The sequence below is a fragment of the Triticum dicoccoides genome, chromosome 5B, assembly GCF_002162155.2.
Source record: "Triticum dicoccoides isolate Atlit2015 ecotype Zavitan chromosome 5B, WEW_v2.0, whole genome shotgun sequence".
Lineage (NCBI taxonomy): Eukaryota > Viridiplantae > Streptophyta > Magnoliopsida > Poales > Poaceae > Triticum > Triticum dicoccoides.
In genome coordinates this window covers 627368316-627382968 of record NC_041389.1, presented here as the reverse complement: position 1 = coordinate 627382968, position 14653 = coordinate 627368316, and positions in this window count along the sequence as shown.

Genomic DNA, 14653 nt, shown 5'->3' with positions numbered 1-14653 from the left:
TACTGCTACAGAGAAGTACATAAAAAATACATTGATCATCAATGATCTTTTTGTATAGAATCTAAATTGTCAATAGGAATCTACCACCGATTTAAGAACCGGCGAAGACTCCTATTGCACCCTCAGATCCTACACATAGAGTTCAATGAAGATAAAATGCTTCTGATAGTTTGAGAAGTAACATATTTAAGGTGGTCAAATTCTTGCTAAGGGAGCGAGGTGGGACTAAAAGTAGCCCCTGCCACAACCTCTTTAGTACCGGTTCGTGCCATGAACCGGTACTAAAAATGCTGGTGCCCGGCCAGCATGTTTAGTACCGGTTCGTGGCACGAACCGGTACTAAAGATTCGCAATGAACCGGTATTAAAGGTCTCCTCCCGCCTAGTCATTTGAACCGGCACTAATGGACGCATTAGTGCCGGCTCATATGCAAACCCGTACTAATGTTACTCATATTTGACCCTTTTTCTACTAGTGAGACTCTGCAAGACATCGAGGTAGTTGTGAGCCAGACATCCCAAGGTATGAATGCCAAATCCATAAATCCTTCGATGCAATTGTTGCGAGAAATGATGGTTCGATGATGAAAGTACCCTCTATACTACCCATTCCATGCGGCATGACACAATTCTTTCATGTCCAATGCATAAAATAAATGGATCCAAGCATCCCTGTCCATTCTATTGTTTCACCTATAGTAATAACTCAAATGTCTTCATCACTTTGTACTCTCAAGTACTCTGGTTAGTTCACACACTTGAGGATGGTCTCTTGTCCCATGAGAATGTACTCATTAATAATGTCAGTGGCCACTCCATATACAAGCCCTCAAGTTATCATGGTACACTTCATCAAGGGATATGCACTGATTTCTCTACATCCATTCGCAACATGAACCAAGGATTATGCCTCTCCAAATCTTGTGCAACACGCACAATTAGATCAATGTGCATCCAGAATCGCCGCCAGAAAAGGTTTTCCGAATAGACCAAATTCTCCACAAAGTAATACCTGGAAATTTTGAGACATCATTCTGCCCTATTGCGATAGATGCGACAAGGGCCGAATTGAGAACCAAGTCGTTTCTTCTTCCCGTCTTCCTCTTGCATTATCATGACCAATCGCATCTAAAAGTCACCATCAACTTCTTCTTCCTCCTACTCTGATGAGTCATCGAAAATCTTTTCCAATAGCCTCTTCATCTGGATGCTGCATTTTCCAATTACCTAATTCAATGTGTGATTGGGAAAAAGGAAAAAAAGAAAGGGGTCAATTGGTCGAACATCTCATAGACATTGGCTTTGTATGTTGGTCTACGCTTGATCAAACGGAGTATCAACCTGTTATTGGGTGGTGGGAATACGATTTGAGCGGATGATCAGGAAAGTTTTTATCCAACATGCATGGCAAAATAATCTCTAGATCAGCCCACCACATCCTCCGACATAGGCATAGTGTCGGTTCTACATGACTCTACAGTTGTCAATATGTCGCTTTTTACTAGTATTGGACTATTAGTTTTGATTATGTGCATCTTAGCTATGCAGAGGCCGGGTGTCACTCGTCATATTTTGTATCCATTTGATGCTACATTTTTATAAAAGCATCCTTTACAAAGAGAAGTTAATCATGCTCACAATTTCAAAATATTTCCCCTCAAAGGGAGGGGCATTTTGGCTCCCAGGAGCATTTGCTGCCGGATGAACAGTACCACAAAAAAGTGGTAAAATGTCTTTAAAAATTCTGATTTTTTATGTGAATGTCCATGTTAGTGTCGCAAGCATGCTTGACAATTTTCATGCGGAATGAAACAGTAGTGTCTCATCAGTGAAAAAAAACAAATTTGGGAAATATTTTGAGGTAACATTTGGTGTTCAATTTTGTTTTTTTTTTCACAGGCCAAAATGTTTAACCTTTTTGGCTACAACTTTGCGGATAGCATTTGGATGTGACTATAAATACATATAAAATTTGTTGAAATTCTTTTTGACATTTCAAAAATTATTTTTTGCACGCACAAGCACGTGTGTCGGTGTACTAAAGTACGGGCGCTACTTTGTACCCCTTACTAAGTGCACGGGCAGTCGAAGCCGCGTGGCCACGACCACACTAAGCAGGGCAAGGGGAAGGGCCAGAGTTGCAGAAACAATCAATGCAGTGTCAAGACCAGAAGGTCAAGAGGGCAAGGCGATTCTCCCCGGCAAGAGTCTTGCCGGAGCAGGATCCGCGGCCCCGACAAGAGTCTTCTCGGGGCAACTTGCCCAGCCCCACGCAGCAGGACGCGCCACCCTTAAGCCCAAGTTCCCCAACCTCATTGGAACCAGGGCTCGGAGGGCACTTCTGTGATGGAATGCAGATCTTTGTGAAGACAAGAGATACTCCAAATCAGAGGAGGAATAGAAGGAGACGAACCTCGGCAAGATCCTCGCCAAAGAAGCACACAAGACCTCCGGCAGCATCCTTGCCGGGGACGACTACGACGCCGCGACAAGACCCTTGTCGGGGCCCTGGCAAGGCCCTTGTCGAGGACATCTGTGACTTCTACGCCAGGCCTGCGCCTGCCACGGTCCCGCCCCCATTCCCTATGCAGTTGCCAGCCCACCAGCTGGGCAGGCACCTACGTGTCAACAAGGGGCTCCTGGGCCAACTCAGCGCATGCCTACGTGGTGGCATGCAAATCTTTGTGAAGGCCCTACCACCGCGCCACCTCAGCTACCTGCCAGCCTATGTGGCGCCACCTCAGCTGCCTGCTAGTCTACATGGCACCATGCGCCTTGCTGGCTCGGGCGCATGTGGAAGCAGGGTGGAGCGGCAGCGGACGAAACGTGGGTTTGCATTTAATGCGCCCTGTCCCATATGGCTATCGATAGGCTTAAACACAGTACCCCGATGCCACCTCCTGGTGCCACTGTGGCGATCCCCTTGCCTATAAAAGGAGGCGCAAGGCATCCAGGAGAAGGATTCGGATCCTTGGACAAGTTACACTCTTTGTAGCTAGCTTAAGAACAGCAAGAATACCCAAATAGAGATTCTAGGCAGGAGTAGGGTATTACGCAAGCCGCGGCCCAAGCCTAGGTAAACGCCCTGTGTGCACTGAATTGGCCTCCGATCCTGCTCTCCTCTCAATCCCACACCCCGCAACCATAGTAGGGATCCCGTTTTGATCCCATAGGTGTCATTCCCACCGCCATATTTGGCACGCCAGGTAGGGGGCGCTTGTTGAGAAAATATGGTTCGCGGGTTGTTTCAGTAGTTCTTTGTCGCCATGGTTTCCAAGAAAGAAGGCGACCGATCGAGTAGCCTTGCCAGCAGATGCAGCAAACGTCCACGCGACGACGAAAAAGCTAAGTCATGCAAAAACTTCAAATAATCCTTTCTTATACAAGGTTATCTTCGTCGGAGATCTTTTTTCTGTACGGGAAACCTGCACGCAGTGAGGCCCTTCCGTTATCGGCAACGCTCTTGGTCTGTTTCTGTTGGAAATATGCCCTAGAGGCAATAATACTATGGTTATTATTATATTTCTTTGTTCATGATAATTGTCTGTTATTCATGCTATAATTGTATTATCCGGAAATCGTAATACACGCGTGAATACATAGACCACAACATGTCCCTATTGAGCCTCTAGTTGACTAGCTCGTTGATCAACAAATAGTCATGGTTTCCTGACTATGGACATTGGATGTCATTGATAATGGGATCACATCATTAGGAGAATGATGTGATGGACAAGACCCAACCCTAAGCATAGATCAAAGATCGTGTAGTTCGTTTAGCTATAGCTTTTCCAAATGTCAAGCATCATTTCCTTAGACCATGAGATTGTGCAACTCCCGGATACCGTAGGAGTGCTTTGGGTGTGCCAAACGTCACAACGTAACTAGGTGACTATAAAGGTGCACTGCGGGTATCTCCGAAAGTGTCTGTTCGGTTGGCACGAATCGAGACTGGGATTTGTCACTCCGTATGACGGAGAGGTATCTCTAGGCCCACTCGGTAATGCATCATCATAATGAGCTCAATGTGACCAAGTGTCTGGTCACAGGATCATGCATTACGGTATGAGTAAAGTGACTTGCCAGTAACGAGATTAAACGAGGTATTGGGATACCGACGATCGAGTCTCGGGCAAGTAACGTACCGATTGACAAAGGGAATTGTATACGGGGTTGATTAAATCCTCGACATCGTGGTTCATCCGATGAGATCATTGAGGAGCATGTGGGAGCCAACAAAGGTATCCAGATCCCGCTGTTGGTTATTGACCGGAGAGGCATCTCGGTCATGTCTGCATGTCTCCCGAACCCGTAGGGTCTACACACTTAAGGTTCGGTGACGCTAGGGTTGTATAGATATGAGTATGCAGTAACCCGAAAGTTGTTCGGAGTCCCGGATGAGATCCCGGACGTCACAAGAAGTTCCGGAATGGTCCGGAGGTAAATAATTATATATAGGAAGTCAGGTTTCGGCCATCGAGAAAGTTTTGGGGGTCAGTGGTATTGTACCGGGACCACCGGAAGGGTCCCGGGGGTCCACCGGGTGGGGCCACCTATCCCGGAGGGCCCCATGGGCTGAAGTGGGAGGGGAACCAGCCCCTGGTGGGCTGGTGCGCCCCCCCTCGGGCCCCCCTGCGCCTAGGGTTGGAAACCCTAGGGGTGGGGGCGCCTCCACTTGCCTTGGGGGGCAAGCCACCCCCTTGGCCGCCGCCCCACCCCCTAGGAGATTGCATCTCCTAGGGCCGGCGCCCCCCCTAGGGGCCCTATATAAAGAGGGGGTAGGGAGGGCAGCCGCACCCATGCTCTTGGTGCCTCCCTCTCCCTCTGCTACACCTCTCCCTCTCGCAGACGCTTGGCGAAGCCCTGCCGAGATCGCTGCTGCATCCACCACCACGCCGTCGTGCTGCTGGATCTTCATCAACCTCTTCTCCCCCCTTGCTGGATCAAGAAGGAGGAGACGTCTCCCTGACCGTACGTGTGTTGAACGCGGAGGTGACGTCCATTCGGCGCTAGGATCTCCGGTGATTTGGATCACGACTAGTACGACTCCCTCAACCCCGTTCTCTTGAACGCTTCCGCTCGATCTACAAGGGTATGTAGATGCACTCCTCTCTCTCGTTGCTAGATGAACTCATAGATTGATCTTGGTGAAACCTTAGGAAATTTTTTATTTTCTGCAACGTTCCCCAACAGTGGCATCATGAGCTAGGTCTATGCGTAGTTCTCTTTGCATGAGTAGAACACAAATCTGTTGTGGGCGTAGATGTTGTCAACTTTCTTGCCACTAGTAGTCTTATTTTTCTTCAGCGGTATTATGGGATGAAGCGGCCCGGACCGACCTTACACGTACGCTTACGTGAGGCAGGTTCCACCGACTGACATGCACTAGTTGCATAAGGTGGCTAGTGGGTGTCTGTCTCTCCCACTTTAGTTGGAGCGGATTCGATGAAAAGGGTCCTTATGAAGGGTAAATAGAAGTTGACAAATCACGCTGTGGCTTTCAGTAGGTAAGAAAACGTTCTTGCTAGAACCCTATTGCAGCCACGTAAAACATGCAACAACAATTAGAGGACGTCTAACTTGTTTTTGCAGCATATGATTTGTGATGTGATATGGCCAAAAGTTGTGATGAATGACTTGCATGTCGATGAGCATGACAACCGGCAGGAGCCATAGGAGTTGTCTTAATTGTTGTATGACCTGCGTGTCAATAATTTAACGCCATGTAATTACTTTACTTTATTGCTATACCGTTAGCCATAGTAGTAGAAGTAATAGTTGGCGAGCAACTTCATGGAGACACGATGATGGAGATCATGGTGTCATGCTGGTGACGAAGATGATCATGGAGCCCCGAAGATAGAGATCAAAGTAGCTATATGATATTGGCCATATCATGTCACTGTTTAATTGCATGTGATGTTTATTATGTTTATACATCTTGTTTACTTAGAACGACGGTAGTAAATAAGATGATCCCTCATAATAATTTCAAGAAAGTGCTCCCCCTATCTGTGCACCATTGCGAAAGTTCGTCGTTTCGAAGCACCACATGGTGATCGGGTGTGATAGATTCTAACGTTCACATACAACGGGTGTAAGACAGATTTACACATGCAAAACACTTAGGTTAACTTGACGAGCCTAGCATGTACAGACATGGCCTCGGAACACAAGAGACCGAAAGGTCGAACGTGAGTCGTATGGAAGATACGATCAACATGGAGATGTTCACGGATGATGACTAGTCCGTCTCACGTGATGATTAGACACGGCCTAGTCGACTCGGATCATGTATCACATAGATGACTAGAGGGATGTCTAATCTAAGTGGGAGTTCATTAAATAATTTGATTAGATGAACTTAATTATCATGAACTTAGTCTAAAAACCTTTGCAAATATGTCTTGTAGATCAAATGGCCAACGCTCATGTCCACCTCAACTTGAACGCGTTCCTAGAGAAAACCAAGCTGAAAGATGATGGCAGCAACTATACGGACTGGGTCCGGAACCTTAGGATCATCCTCATAGCTGCAAAGAAAGATTATGTCTTAGAAGCACCGCTAGGTGAAGCTCCCATCCCAGAGAACCAAGACGTCATGAACGCTTGGCAGTCTCATGCTGATGATTACTCCCTCGTTCAGTGCGGCATGCTTTACAGCTTAGAACCGGGGCTCCAAAAGCGTTTTGAGCAACACAGAGCATATGAGATGTTCGAAGAGCTGAAAATGGTTTTCCAAGCTCATGCCCGGGTCGAGAGATATGAAGTCTCTGACAAGTTCTTCAGCTGTAAGATGGAGGAAAATAGTTCTGTCAGTGAGCACATACTCAAAATGTTTGGGTTGCACAACCGCTTGACTCAGCTAGGAGTTAATCTCCCGGATGACGCGGTTATTGACAGAATCCTTCAATCGCTTCCACCGAGCTACAAGAGCTTTGTGATGAACTTCAATATGCAGGGGATGGAAAATACCATTCCTGAAGTATATTCAATGCTGAAATCAGCAGAGGTAGAAATCAAAAAGGAACATCAAGTGTTGATGGTGAATAAAACCACTAAGTTCAAGAAAGGCAAGGGTAAGAAGAACTTCAAGATGGACGGCAAGGAACTTGCCGCGCCCGGTAAGCCAGCTGTCGGGAAGAAGTCAAAGAATGGACCCAAGCCTGAGACTGAGTGCTTTTATTGCAAAGGGAAGGGTCACTGGAAGCGGAACTGCCCCAAATACTTAGCGGACAAGAAGGCCGGCAACACTAAAGGTATATGTGATATACATGTAATTGATGTGTACCTTACCAGTGCTCGTAGTAGCTCCTGGGTATTTGATACCGGTGCCATTGCTCATATTTGTAACTCAAAGCAAGAGCTGCGGAATAAGCGGAGACTGGCGAAGGACGAGGTGACGATGCGCGTCAGGAATGGTTCCAGGGTCGATGTGATCGCCGTCGGCACGCTACCTCTAGATTTACCTACGGGATTAGTTTTAAACCTCAATAATTGTTATTTAGTGCCAGCTTTGAGCATGAACATTGTATCTGGATCTCGTTTAATACGAGATGGCTACTCATTTAAATCCGAGAATAATGGTTGTTCTATTTATATGAGAGATATGTTTTATGGTCATGCCCCAATGGTCAATGGTTTATTCTTAATGAATCTCGAACGTGATGTTACACACATTCATAGTGTGAATACCAAAAGATGTAAAGTTGATAACGATAGTCCCACATACTTGTGGCACTGCTGCCTTGGTCACATTGGTGTCAAGCGCATGAAGAAGCTCCATGCTGATGGACTTTTAGAGTCTCTCAATTATGAATCATTTGACACATGCGAACCATGCCTTATGGGCAAAATGACCAAGACTCCGTTCTCCGGAACAATGGAGCGAGCAACCAACTTATTGGAAATCATACATACAGATGTGTGCGGTCCAATGAGCGTTGAGGCTCGCGGAGGATATCGTTATGTTCTCACTCTCACTGATGACTTAAGTAGATATGGGTATGTCTACTTGATGAAACACAAGTCTGAGACCTTTGAAAAGTTCAAGGAATTTCAGAATGAGGTAGAGAATCAACATGACCGAAAAATAAAGTTCTTACGATTAGATCGTGGAGGAGAATATTTAAGTCACGAATTTGGTACGCACTTCAGGAAATGTGGAATCGTTTCACAACTCACGCCGCCTGGAACACCTCAGCGTAACTGTGTGTCCGAACATCGTAATCGCACTTTATTGGATATGGTGCGATCTATGATGTCTCTTACCGATTTACCGCTATCTTTTTGGGGATACACTCTAGAGACAGCTACATTCACTTTAAATAGGGCACCGTCTAAATCCGTTGAGACGACACCGTATGAATTATGGTTTGGGAAGAAACCTAAGCTGTCGTTTCTGAAAGTTTGGGGATGCGATGCTTATGTCAAGAAACTTCAACCTGAAAAGCTTGAACCCAAGTCGGAAAAATGCGTCTTCATAGGATACCCTAAGGAAACCATTGGGTATACCTTCTACCTAAGATCCGAAGACAAGATCTTTGTTGCCAAGAATGGGTCCTTTCTGGAGAAAGAGTTTCTCTCGAGAGAAGTAAGTGGGAGGAAAGTGGAACTTGATGAAGTACTACCTCTTGAACCGGTAAGTAGCGCAGCTCAGGAAGATGTTCCTGTGGTGCCTACACCGACTGGAGAGGAAATTAATGATGATGATCAAGGTACTTCGGATCAAGTTACTACTGAACTTCGTAGGTCCACAAGGACACGTTCCACACCAGAGTGGTATGGCAACCCTGTCCTGGAAATCATGTTGCTAGACAACGGTGAACCTTCGAACTATGAAGAAGCGATGGCGGGCCCGGATTCCGACAAATGGCTAGAAGCCATGAAATCCGAGATAGGATCCATGTATGAAAACAAAGTATGGACTTTGACTGACTTGCCCGTTGAGCGGCGAGCCATAGAAAATAAATGGATCTTTAAGAGGAAGACAGACGCGGATGGTAATGTGACCATCTATAAAGCTCGGCTTGTCGCTAAGGGTTATCGACAAGTTCAAGGGGTTGACTACGATGAGACTTTCTCACCGGTAGCGAAGCTGAAGTCCGTCCGAATCATGTTAGCAATTGCCGCATTCTATGATTACGAAATATGGCAAATGGACGTCAAAACGGCATTCCTTAATGGTTTCCTTAAGGAAGAATTGTATATGATGCAGCCGGAAGGTTTTGTCGATCCTAAGAATGCTGACAAAGTGTGCAAGCTCCAACACTCGATTTATGGGCTGGTGCAAGCATCTCGGAGTTGGAACATTCGCTTTGATGAGATGATCAAAGCGTTTGGGTTTACACAGACTTATGGAGAAGCCTGCGTTTACAAGAAAGTGAGTGGGAGCTCTGTAGCATTTCTCATATTATATGTAGATGACATACTTTTGATGGGAAATGATATAGAACTTTTGGACAGCATTAAGGCCTACTTGAATAAGTGTTTTTCAATGAAGGACCCTGGAGAAGCTGCTTACATATTAGGCATCAAAATCTATAGGGATAGATCGAGACGCCTCATAGGCCTTTCACAAAGCACATACCTTGATAAGATATTGAAGAAGTTCAATATGGATCAGTCCAAGAAAGGGTTCTTGCCTGTATTACAAGGTGTGAGATTGAGCTCGACTCAATGCCCGACCACGGCAGAAGATAAAGAAGAGATGAGTGTCATCCCCTATGCCTCAGCCATAGGATCTATTGTGTATGCCATGCTGTGTACCAGACCTGATGTAAACCTTGCCGTAAGTTTGGTAGGAAGGTACCAAAGTAACCCGGCAAGGAACACTGGACAACGGTCAAGAATATCCTGAAGTACCTGAAAAGGACAAAGGACATGTTTCTCGTTTATGGAGGTGACGAAGAGCTCGTCGTAAAGGGTTACGTCGACGCTAGCTTCGACACAGATCTGGATGACTCGAAGTCACAAACCGGATACATGTATATTTTGAATGGTGGGGCAGTAAGCTGGTGCAGTTGCAAGCAAAGCGTCGTGGCGGGATCTACATGTGAAGCGGAGTACATGGCAGCCTCTGAGGCAGCGCATGAAGCAATCTGGGTAAAGGAGTTCATCACCGACTTAGGAGTCATACCCAATGCGTCGGGGCCGATAAAACTCTTCTGTGACAACACTAGAGCTATTGCACTTGCCAAGGAGCCCAGGTTTCACAAGAAGACTAGGCACATCAAGCGTCGGTTCAACTCCATTCATGAAAATGTTCAAGATGGAGACATAGATATTTGTAAAGTACATACGGACCTGAATGTGGCAGATCCGTTGACTAAACCTCTCCCTAGGGCAAAACATGATCAACACCAGAATTCCATGGGTGTTCGATTCATCACAATGTAACTAGATTATTGAACTCTAGTGCAAGTTGGAGACTGTTAGAAATATGCCCTAGAGGCAATAATAAAATGGTTATTATTATATTTCTTTGTTCATGATAATTGTCTGTTATTCATGCTATAATTGTATTATCCAGAAATTGTAATACATGTGTGAATACGTAGACCACAACATGTCCCTAGTGAGCCTCTAGTTGACTAGCTCGTTGATCAACAAATAGTCATGGTTTCCTGACTATGGACATTGGATGTCATTGATAACGGGATCACATCATTAGGAGAATGATGTGATGGACAAGACCCAATCCTAAGCATAGCTCAAAGATCGTGTAGTTCGTTTAGCTAGAGCTTTTCCAAATGTCAAGTATCATTTCCTTAGACCATGAGATTGTGCAACTCCCGGATACCGTAGGAGTGCTTTGGGTGTGCCAAACGTCACAACATAACTGGATGACTATAAAGGTGCACTGCGGGTATCTCCGAAAGTGTCTGTTGGGTTGGCACGAATCGAGACTGGGATTTGTCACTGCGTATGACGGAGAGGTATCTCTGGGCCCACTCGGTAATGCATCATCATAATGAGCTCAATGTGACCAAGTGTCTGGTCAAGGGATCATGCATTATGGTACGAGTAAAGTGACTTGCCGGTAACGAGATTAAACGAGGTATTGGGATATCGACGATCGAGTCTCAGGCAAGTAACGTACCGATTGACAAAGGGAATTGTATACGGGGTTGCTTAAATCCTCGACATCGTGGTTCATCCGATGAGATCATCGAGGAGCATGTGGGAGCCAACATGGGTATCCAGATCCCGTTGTTGGTTATTGACCGGAGAGGCGTCTCGGTCATGTCTGCATGTCTCCTGAACCCGTAGGGTCTACACACTTAAGGTTCGGTGACGCTAGGGTTGTATAGATATGAGTATGCAGTAACCTGAAAGTTGTTCGGAGTCCCGGATGAGATCTCGGACGTCACGAGGAGTTACGGAATGGTCCGGAGGCAAAGAATTATATATAAGAAGTCAGGTTTCGGCCATCGGGAAAGTTTTGGGGGTCACTGGTATTGTACCAGGACCACCGGAAGGTTCCCGGGGGTACACCAGGTGGGGCCACCTATCCCGAAGGGGCCCATGGGCTGAAGTGGGAGGGGAACCAGCCCCTGGTGGGCTGGTGCGCCCCCCTTGGCCCCCCTGCGCCTAGGGTTGGAAACCCTAGGGGTGGGGGCGCCTCCACTTGCCTTGGGGGGCAAGCCACCCCCTTGGCCGCCCCCCTAGGAGACTGCATCTCCTAGGGCCGGCGCCCCCCTAGGGGCCCTATATAAAGAGGGGGGAGGGAGGGCAGCCGCACCCATGCCCTTGGCGCCTCCCTCTCCCTCTGCTACACCTCTCCCTCTCGCAGACGCTTGGCGAAGCCCTGCCGAGATCGCTGCTGCATCCACCACCACGCCGTCGTGCTGCTGGATCTTCATCAACCTCTCCTTCCCCCTTGCTGGATCAAGAAGGAGGAGACGTCTCCCTGACCGTACGTGTGTTGAACGCGGAGGTGCCGTCCGTTCGGCGCTAGGATCTCCGGTGATTTGGATCACGACAAGTACGACTCCCTCAACCCCGTTCTCTTGAACGCTTCCGCTCGATCTACAAGGGTATGTAGATGCACTCCTCTCTCTCGTTGCTAGATGAACTCAAAGATTGATCTTGGTGAAACCGTAGGAAATTTTTTATTTTCTGCAACGTTCCCCAACAGTTTCGAGTCCGCTCAACAGATCGAGCGGTTGCGTCGAGGGCGGCAGGGTGGCCTTCCGCTATTGGTAATGCTCTCGCTCTGTCTCGAGTATGCTCGGTAGTTCGGACGGCCGTGCTGAGAATGGCAAGGCGGCTCACATGGCGGCAAGCACACCCTGCCTACCGTTAAAGGATCCGTCCTTCAAAGCGTAGCGGTTTTGGTTTATGTGCCGGCGAGCCTATCCAGTAGGCGTAGGGTGGACGTACAGAGAAAGGTTGAACAGGGAAATAACATGCATCATACTAAAAGTACTGCAGAGTAATATTATACCAATTGTTGCTGTGGTTCTAACTAAAGATATGAATTGTCTTGGTCATGAACCTACAGCGACAACAAGAAACGGGGCGTCTAGTCCCGGCGCTGGCCCTCCAGCATCTGGATCCTGCTGATGTGGCTGATGATGGGCTCGATGTGCTCCTCGAGCACTAAAAGGTTCGCGTCGCCCGGCAAGCTATCCAACGAGGCATCAAAGTCGAGGCTGGGGTTCTAGTGCGCCAGCTTGGTGAGGACCTTGGTCATGGCGCCCTGGCAAAGCATCCGGGCCTCGTCGGCCAAGGAGCTTGCCCAATTGGAGTGAAGCCGCTCCAGAGCTCTAAGGACACTCTCAAAAAGATGGTCAGACTAGCGTTGGGGCTCAGATTCGGTTCCGGGGCGTACTTCACATCCGACATCTTCATGTTGGCCAGTTGCTTGGTGATTATGTTGGCAATGGCTAAAAGGCGACCGATCCGAAGTTTCTCGCCATCAACCTGGTCTTTGAGATTGGCGGCCACATTCGCTCGGAGCTGCTCCTCCTCCGCCAGGCGCTGAGTCAGGGTCACCTCCTGGGTTTTGGCCTCCTCGAGCGCCCCCACAAGGCCTTCCAGCTTAAGCCTCAGGTCCTTGATGGTGTTGTTGGCGGTGGAAAGTTGCTCATCTCTGCTAAGGACCTCGGATTGTGCCTCGACCAGGGCCTCGTTGAGTGTGTTTTTTTCTGAGGACAGCTCTAGGTTCGCTTCACCAGGCCGTCCCGCTCCGTCTCCAACTCCTTCACCTTGTTACCGTGGGCCAGGGCCTGGGCATCGAGCGCTTCCTTATGCTTATGCTCCAGCTCTTGGATACGCGCCGCGGCAAGCTTCTCGACCTCGTAATCCTTGCCGCGGAGTTTGGCGGCAAGCACCGCCTCGTGCGCGGCAATATCCTCATCATAGGAGTTTAGTGCGGCCTCGCATTGGTGCCGGATGGCCTCGTCCTTGTCGGCCTGCGCCTTCGCCATCTCCTGGGCCTTCTTGATGTCGGACTGCTTGAAGATGAGCTCTTGTTTGCGCTTAGCCAGCTGCTTCTGGGCGGCCTTTAGCTCTTCATGGGCCTGGCAGAACCAGGCCTGCGCCTCGGCGACATGCTTCTCGAGGTCAGCCTCCGTCTTGTTCACCACCGCCTCCTTGGTCCTTGCCTGGTCCAGACGGGCACGGTGGAGCGCTTGGAGCTTGTTGAAGTCGGTACTTATGGCCTGGAGGAGCCGCTCCTCTTGAGAGCGGCCACCAGAGCTCATCTCGTCAACAACCTCGAGGCTAGCAGCAGCAAGCACCTCGTCATCAAAAATTTCCCCCTCGGCGGGCGCTCCGGTGCTCGCTGTCCCTGGAAGATGGACGAACAAGTTGTCGCCCACCTTCTGGTACCTGCCTGAGCCTGAGGCATCGGAGGAGGAGGGTTGATTATCGACCACCTCCTCCTCGGCATCAGCGCCCCTATTGACGTCCCGGCAGGCCCCTTGCCAGCCTCCTCCTCGGCAGCAGCACCCCTGCCGGTGTCCCCGGCAGGCCCCTTGCCGGTGTCCCCAGCAGGCCTTTTGTCGGCCTCCTCATCGGTGGCCTTGCCGGACTCCTCGGCAGACCCCGCGACAGCCTCTTCCGCATCCTTGGCGGCTTCCTCGGTGGTGGTCTTGGTGGCCTCAGCCTCCGCATCCTTGGTGATCTCCTTGATGGTGGCGTCAGTGGTCCCCTGGTCCGCCGAGGGAACGCCTGGATACCAGCATGGAGGATGAGGCAGAGCCAAACCAAGGAGAAGAAAAAGAGAGGAGAAGAAAATGACAAAAATGGGGGGAGAATGGACTCACTTGTGTCAGGCTGAGGAGAGGTGGCCCCCTCCCCACCAACTTCTGGTGCCGGGATGGACCCACCGGCACCTACATTTCCTTCCTCTTCCCTCGCGTGCATGGGCTCAGTGCTTGGCGCCCTTGCCGGCAATGCCCCACGAGGCGGCGTGGTTGATAGAGGCAGCATGCTGGGGGTGGCCCCTAGTAGGTCCTCCTGCTGCCGTCCTTCTCCCGCGGCCACGACAAGGTCAGTGCTAATAAGATCACCCTTCCCAGCACACATTGACAAGGAATAGGTGGTAAACTTACGCCGGGGGCTGAGTCGGGGGCTGCACCGTGGGCTGCTGTCGTCCGGGCTGCTCTCCACCACCAGCGGTGCGCCTGGAGTGCCTGCTGGGGGCT